The sequence below is a fragment of the Triticum dicoccoides genome, chromosome 7B (assembly GCF_002162155.2).
Source record: "Triticum dicoccoides isolate Atlit2015 ecotype Zavitan chromosome 7B, WEW_v2.0, whole genome shotgun sequence".
Taxonomy (NCBI): domain Eukaryota; kingdom Viridiplantae; phylum Streptophyta; class Magnoliopsida; order Poales; family Poaceae; genus Triticum; species Triticum dicoccoides.
Genome location: NC_041393.1, coordinates 276,987,666 through 276,996,060, shown reverse-complemented (window position 1 = coordinate 276,996,060; position 8,395 = coordinate 276,987,666). Strand labels below are relative to the sequence as shown.

General features: G+C 42.3%; 1 long non-coding RNA gene across 3 annotated transcripts; it reads right to left on the bottom strand.

Annotated features, from left to right (window-relative positions):
- Positions 1-5,408: 5,408 nt before the first annotated feature.
- Positions 5,409-8,389, bottom strand: LOC119340324. 3 transcript variants are annotated; one of them, XR_005164491.1, is made up of 4 exons: positions 8,093-8,389; positions 7,647-7,801; positions 6,020-7,234; positions 5,409-5,752 (listed from the first exon to the last, which is right to left on the bottom strand). It is a non-coding gene; the product is annotated as an uncharacterized LOC119340324 (long non-coding RNA). The 3 variants fall into 3 exon arrangements; XR_005164492.1 differs by having other exon boundaries at positions 7,111-7,234; XR_005164490.1 differs by having other exon boundaries at positions 5,409-7,234.
- Positions 8,390-8,395: the final 6 nt, after the last annotated feature.

The following is an 8,395-nucleotide window of genomic DNA, read 5'->3' as shown; positions in this document are numbered from 1 at the left end:
GATCACACTTCTGCAATCCCATTATGTTGAGAAGGTGTTGAGCCGTTTTGGATATTCGGACTGCAAACCATCTCAAACACCATATGATCCTAGTGTGTTGGTTCGAAAGTTCGAAGGCACAACTAAGGATCAACTGAGATACTCTCAAATCATTGGTTCGCTCATGTACCTAGCAAACGCAATGAGGCCTGACATCGCGTTTGCTGTGAGCAAACTAAGCCGGTTTGTTTCCAATCCGGGTGATGTACATTGGCATGCTATTGAGAGAGTTATGCGCTATCTGAAAGGTACTATAAACTACGGACTTCACTATACCGGATACCCGTCGGTACTTGAAGGGTATAGTGATGCGAATTGGATCTCTGATGCTGATGAGATGACTGGGTATATGTTTACTCTTGGAGGTGGCGCTGTTTCCTGGAAGTCTTGCAAGCAAACGATCTTAACGAGATCGACAATGGAAGCAGAATTAACAGCATTAGACACATCTGGTGTCGAAGCAGGATGGCTTCGTGATCTTTTGATGGACTTGCCATTGGTTGATAAACCGGTTCCGGCTATCCTTATGAACTGTGACAATCAGATTGTCATCACCAAGGTGAAGAGTTCAAAGGACAACATGAAGTCCAACAAACACATAAGAATGAGATTAAAAGCTGTCAGAAAATTAAGAAACTCCGGAGTGATAGCGTTGGAGTATGTCCATATGGCTAAGAATCTGGCAGATCCCTTTACAAAAGGGCTATCGCGTGTTGTGATAGATAGTGCATCGAGGGAGATGGGTATGAGACCCACATGAGTTGCCATGGTAGTAACCCAACCTATGTGATCGGAGATCCCGTGAAGTAGGACCTGGGAAAACAAGCCAGTGGTGAACTGAGGAGAGTAACTTTACTAACCCACTCCGTTGGAGATGCAATACTCTCGGAAACTGTATGGAAGGATGACTACTGTCTTAATGTGTTCCAAGGCTTATATGTATAAGCAAGATGCTATCCTACAGAGCGATCTTTGGAGGAACACACCTATATGAGCCCGACTGTTGGTCACAGTCTATGAGATTGGGGTGATCTCTAGCAAGCTCATGAACAGGCCAGGAGTGTGACTAATATACTCCATCCGAGGGGTCGGCCTTCGGCAGTCTCATATCAGTGAGACTTGTGGTGAAACTTCTTGACGCCAAACCGACAATTCAAGGCATAGTCCATTGTTCAGTTGTGAAGGAGTGTAACTACTTGGTCTAGGTGGAGCTCAACCTTAATCGGTCTCCACTGAGATGCTGGTATATCAAAACAACGTTTGGAACAAAGGACAAAGTGGGCCCCTGAGATCTGGTGGGGGATTGTTGAAATATGAGATGGGCCTAGAGTCCATATGACAATTTCAGATTTAATCTCTAAGGGCCCATGTAGGTGGTATGACAAGGTGGTGGGAAGTTTAGTCCCACCATGCTAGTGGAAGAAGAGTTGGAGTGGTTTATAAGGGATTCTCTCCCTCATGCTATTGGAGCTTGAGAAGAAAAGAAGCCCTCGCGCACTCCTCCTCCTCTGCTCGCCTCGCCACGCCACGCCTCGTCGAGTTGGAGTGGTTTATAAGGGATTCTCTCCCTCATGCTATTGGAGCTTGAGAAGAAAAGAAGCCCTCGCGCACTCCTCCTCCGCTCGCCTCGCCACGCCACGCCTCGTCACGACGCGCCGCGGGTTGCGGGATTGAGCCGAGCCGAGCTCACTCCTATGCGCTTCTTTTTGCCGGTCAGGAACGGAGAGTCTTTGACAGGTAGGGCCACGATCTGAGACGTCGGATCGTGGGCTACCGACTTGGACGTGGGTTCAGCCCACGTCTCTCCACGCGCGGCCGCACATATATATATGGGGCGCTGCCAACCCTAGCCGCCGCGAAACAGAACGCATCTCCATCTCCGCCTCCACGCCCACGTCCTTCCTCTGCTGCTGCTGCCGCCGGCGACTCCATCCCGTTCACCGCATACACGGTTGACGGGAGAGCAGGCCTCCGAAACCCCGCCTCTCCGGATCCTGTACGAGAGAGGAGCGATTAGGTTTTTGGGTAGCGACTACGCGACTGCTCGCTTCTGTTCATCTACGTCCGCATCACCTTCGCCATCACCATGTCGACCGACGCCGACCGTGCCGCCGCTGAGAAGGCCGAGGCTGACAAGAAGGCCGCCGAGGATGCCGCGGCTGCTGCCACCGTCACCGCCGCCGCGTGGACGATTGGAGGGTATACATCGCTTATCCCTCTCGTGTTTCTTTCTGTTGTAGCAGTACTAGCGATATGCGTACATGTTTCTACTATGTGCGTAGTACATGCTCTGTTAGATCGTAATCAGTGTGTTATCAATGCTGTTCATGTCATGCTCATGATTTATTCATGGACTAATTTAATCGAAAAACTGCCTATTTATTCATCAGAGGCAGGGGCATCCTTTCTTGGTCTGCAGCTTTCACCTCTGTTGCTTCAGGTGAGCCCTGATTTCTCATCCTATCATTTCTTTTTTAACCTCCTATAACTCCAGCAATGTCCTTATTTGTTTGATCTATTTGTATTTAAAATATATGATTAGGATTCCACTATTTGATTAATTCGTAGAATTACTGAACTATATATCCATTTCTGTTTTGTGCTCATGCCGTGCTTGTTGAATTGCTTACTTGGAGGTTTATTCGATTTATAGATAGCGGCACAAGTGGAGCAGGAGGCTACAATGGATTTTATACTATGGTACGTGTGCACTTCAATCAGCGCAAATTACTCTTTATATTTTAGTTGCATTTATTGCACGATCTAGAAGAGAAGCTTCGATTTTGGCAATAGACGCTGGAGAAAGTTGTTGCTAGTTTTGGAGATTTATATGTGATAGTTATCATGTCCTATGTGTGAGCACCAGTACAAGTGAGTTAACATGTTTATGATTTTATCACATGGTTTTCTCAAACAGAAAAGTAGCTTCCTGATGAATCAGATGTACTTTTGTGTGGTGCTCCAGCTGATTCGTCGATTGTCAGGCCTGTCGTGGATAATCGGTGCATGGTAGGAAGAACAATGGCAAAACGAGGACGGACTGAAGGCAGCGGATTCGTGTTGGTCGGAGAGGAAGACATTGTCTTTATCTAAGTGCCTCCTGCAACCATCTCCTTGTAGCCTCAGATAATGACTTCAGGTAGGGCAGACCAGGTGACATAACTGTAACTGTGATAATCATTTTAGTAATCTTATTTGATGACATTTCTGGAGGGATATGTTCCTCAGCTGTTCATATTAATGTTTCTTACTGTCGTCGGCTAAAATTTCACATTCAAACTGAACTTGTTATCACAGAAGTTAGGCCGAGATTTTTTTTGTTGAATAGTAGCTTCTATTTTTTTCCATTTATTTATTGTGTCTGGTACCTATCATATGGTTTCTGGGAAGAAGTATCCTCCATATCCCAGTCACACTTTGACTTTCTTGGTGGTTGTCTCGTCGTTCTCCCTTGCAGATGGAGAGGGCTGTATAAATGGCATGCCCAATGTTTCACCGACCTCAAGCAGGGAGCCACCATTACCTATGTTCGGGTTGGTTACCATAATCAAATCCTTTTTTGCCCTTTTAAATTAGTTGGCTCGATTTCGTTGATAATTGAGTATGATTGGCAGTATATACTCCAGTGTCTTCGTTGTTCTGTTTTATAATCCAATTGCCAGGATGTTTGCTATATTTTTAGTATGTACGTAGATCGTAGGGACATTACTGTAGTACAAATGTCTTCTTTACAGGTTATGCAGTCAACACATTTTCTGTCTTTCGCCCTGTTTGTTTGCTGAAGCTCGTGCTCATGTTGTAATTGTGGCATGTAATCAGTCCCTGATCCATGTGTGTGTGTGTGTGTGTGTGTGTGTGTGTGTGTGTGTGTGTGTGTGACCGGAAAGGTTGGGCATAACTACATTGTTAGGGAGAAGATGAAGAATATTAACTTCAGGATCAGAGCTGAAGGTCTCTGCATTAGCAAAATTACAATGTGCGTGATCTGTCTGTTTGCAAGTACACTGATGTAATTTCACATATTGCCCCGACTTTTGGGGAATCCTTATCAACTGAATGCATTTTAGCATTGAGAATGGAGCCACTCATGTGTATTGCCACTATAACCGCTATAACCGCGCAACATGCATCCCTTTGATATGAATTTTTTGACAAGAAACTTGTTGGCATTAACTTTGATTTTGCCATATTTATTAGTAACACTTATTCCATCTCAACAAGTTGTTGCCCCTTGGAGAAGAATATTCTACTAGCTTTCGACTGTCTTATTGAACTACCAATAACAAGGGATATCTTTTTTTTACAAGGCGAGGTGGGTCTTTTATTTTGCAAAGAGACCTGGTATGTTAGTAGGAGACCTGGTATAAAATACACCCAATATCAGGAACACCGTCTCTATGTGTATTGAGCAGACCTGAAATTTAATAGTAGTATATACTTCCTCCGTCCGAAAATACTTGTCATCAAAATGGATAAAATGAGATGTATCTAGAACTAAAATACGTCTAGATGCATCTCCTTTTATTGATTTTGATGACAAGTATTTCCGGACTAACATAAGCGGGTCCAGTTTTTCGTAAGATGAACTTCCTGACCCATGGATGTAAACTACGTTTCTAGCTTTGTAAGTCCAAGCTAGCTGTCATTTTGGAAAAGGTGTTTATCTTTGTAATCAGTGCATTCCGTAAGTGCATGGGCATAACCTATCTGCCCTACGTGCATCGACGGCTGGAGGCACATCGTGGAGTCAAGGCAAGCGTGCTGATCCATGACTGTAACTGTGTGAGGTAAATTTACATTGACGCTTTTGCGTTGGCTGTGGTGGGCGCTGGTCTGGTTCGCCACCTCCTTCCCATAAAATTACCTCACGGTACTTTTTGCGGGTCTGCTTTCTTGTCCAATGAGGTAAGTTTACTTCGCATGTTTTGGATTAGTGTGGCGTAGGGGTGGACTGGGGTGAGGAATAAGAATTCCTCACCTAGAGTGATTCCTCACCCAGGGTGACGGGTAGCACCCCAGTCCATCTCCCACGGCCACTACTGAAAAGGTAAGGAACAAAAGCATTTGAGGTAGAATTACATGTCAAAACAAGAATCAGCTTCCATTCCGTAAAAAAAAAGGGAGGTAAACTTACGACATGCAGGTCACTTTTTTAGGTCGTGCATGGTTGCAACTAATATTATGGAATGAGCAGTAGAGACGTTCCTGACTTTTTTACCCATAGGATGTGTGCGTATATTGTACGTATCTTTCGCTAATTACATCTAGTCTCTAGCAAAATTGGATTGTTTTAAAAACTGCAAGACTATTAAGAAGGGAAAACAACTGTGACAAACTGATTCAGTATTACAATCGGAAAAAAAGTAAAATTAGATAAAGTCTTAGAAATTTTATTTCTTTGCTAAAAAAAACAGTCTGAACACTTTACAAAAGATATGCAACTGGAAAATGTCTGTTATGAAACTAACAGCCTCATGAATGAGGCGACATGCCACCTCCTTCCATTGCCACAATTGGCAGGCTCACTTAGTTGACATGAGAAGCTACACGTTTCCTGTCTCCATTGTGAATAGTTGGTGTTTGATGTTTGAAATGACAAAAAAATATCTATAAGAAGCATCCATAACACTAGTTGATCTGTTGGATATCTGGCGATGGAAAACTTGTTTTGTGGCCTTGCCACATTCACATGAGAGCTATGGACGGTGGTTATCTGCAAAATAACTTGTTAGTACATATCCCACTCACCAGATATTGGAATTCAACATTAAATAATTAGGATGGATAAATTAACAGATCCATGTATTACAACACAAGACGAAATTACAGCTAGTAAAAGGAAGAATGCTACACAGCTTCACAAAAGGAAGACTAAGAAAAATCAACGATGTGAAGGAAAGTTCTATCTTTTCTATTTCATGGCAGAGTTCGATATTTTCAGAGCAACTTCAATTGAGAATGGACATGACATGCCACCCACCGAAGCCAGCTATGTGCTGCCCAAATAGACAAATACTGCCGAGTAATTGTGAAGCAATGTTTTGGAACTATTGGCTCGATTATAGATATCGGCATACTGCCGGGATGAAAAATGGAAATGATCAATAGCAGCCTGGATAGGCTATCGGCGTACTGCTGGGATGAAAAATGAAAATGATCAATAGCGGACTGGATAAGTTATGTATGCAAAAACATGCATATAACCATGTAGATGAATCAATATTAAATGGGGCGAAAAAAAGGCATGTCAATGGCACGATGACAGTGTTACAAATGTATTAAGTCACAGAGTAGAAATTGACCATACTTGAATGGATAGCTTTGCAAGATAGGAAAATGGGTTGAAGATGAACAAAGTCGATTCCTTGAGAGTACATGAACCTAATGTAAAAATGATATTTCGATCTTCCATATAGAATCCATGGTTACGATTTGTTTTAATAATGTACCAAAATAGATGTAAATCTGCAAGCTTCGACGGAATGTAGAAACTTGGCAGATATGATTTTGTTTTAATGATAAGTGGCGATGTATGTGTTAATTTTTTGTGGCAACTAGCCGCATGATAAGAAATAAAAAGAAAAAATCATTATCTCGTTATACATCAGAAATTATTCCTTGAAGACATGCAGAAGATGAGCCAAGCTTTTTTTAATTTGTGCATGATAAGTTGCATAGATGGTCATCCTACATGCCAACATTGTATTGAAGTCAAGGAGCATCATTAGAACATGAAACTTGAGCGACAAATCAAGCAAACACTTACAACTGGACCTACAAAATCTGTACCTCACAAGCATGTTGAACGTATCCCTGAATTAAATAGACAGTATTCATCTAAATTACATACAAAATTAGAATAGAAAAACTAAGAGAACTAGTAAGCCCATAGCATCGACTTGTTGGCAGGATTTACCTTACAAACGAATTTTGATGTCAGGACATGAATTTCTGAAACAAACAACTGCAAATACTAGGTTTGCTCACCATGAAATCCCGAATGGAAAACAGTAACAAAATCTGAACGAAAAAAAAGCCTAGCTGGACTCAGGATTTAGCTTGCCACCGTACCCTGACATCGGAACCCACTCGTGTACTCCGCCCACCATATAACCACCCGCAGCTGTGCCGAGGCTGGCCGGCGCTTGCTGATGTCACCCGTCGAACCGGCCGCAGGCTCCCAAAGCTTCAAAACCTTTGGGTAAAAGGAAAACAGTCTTAGAAATTGTCCTAGAAAAGAACAATTTAAAGATTCACGTACACCTAAACCATTTACTTATATGAGCACACAACTAGTAAACACTCCTTAATCTAAATCGGGTTATTCATTTTTTGTAGATGGCTTAACAAACTCCAAAATAGAACAGTCACCTTGTCCTGTTCTTATGCAACTAACACAGTTAATGTTTGCTAATAGGAAAATTTGTTTGCTTTATACAAAATCTTTGATTTGTTGGAACTGCCGAAGACACTAGTCGTGAATTCCAATTAGGTAACTGCATAGTCCAGCTAGCTACGCCAACAGCTATGCCTGATTGTACTATCTTTGAATCAAGCTAATTTCCTGGCGTACATGACAATCTCCTGAAGTGACTGATGCAACAAACCTTGATATAACAAACTGAAGAGCAGCCGAACCCCAATCCTAATGCATCAGAACAATAGTGTTTTCGCCAGCGCACCATTGCCTCGTCTCCAAGTCCCTTGCATACATATTCTTCCACTCCTAGATTTCTTGGCAGAATTCCAATTCCTCGTTTGCCTAATAAATTCATAAAACATAAAGTTAGCATCATCAATTCAAATCTTATCTTAAGAATAGCACAGAACAAAAATCCTCGTAAAGTGAATATTCTTTAATTAAGAAATATTGCTCGTACGTATGTGGAAATTTCAATTAACACAAGAATTAGCATTGTCAGCTAGGTACAGGTTGATTCTTTATGTACATCATTACTAACATTCAATTAAGTCATAACAATCATTTATTGCTACAGGATGGAAATTAGTAAATTTAGACAAAAGAAAAACCAAAGAGAGGATTCACATGTACCGTGACAAACAAAAAAAGATCTCAGCTAGATCGAAGCGCCTGATACTCTACTGTTGTTCCTTCGTCTCCGCAGCCTTGAGCTCCCCTCTTCTATGCCATCCACATGGCTCATCTCCTCCGCTATGATCTACACCTCTGATCCCACAGCCAGGAGCCCTTCTCCAGCATTACCTCCATCACCTGAGCTCCTCATTTTTCTATCCTTTCATTTCTTGGTCTTTCTTCCTCTTCCCCTGCACCGCTCCCAAAAAACAATAACCCTAAACCTAGAAATTCAAAATTCATGGAAGAGGATAGGGGAAG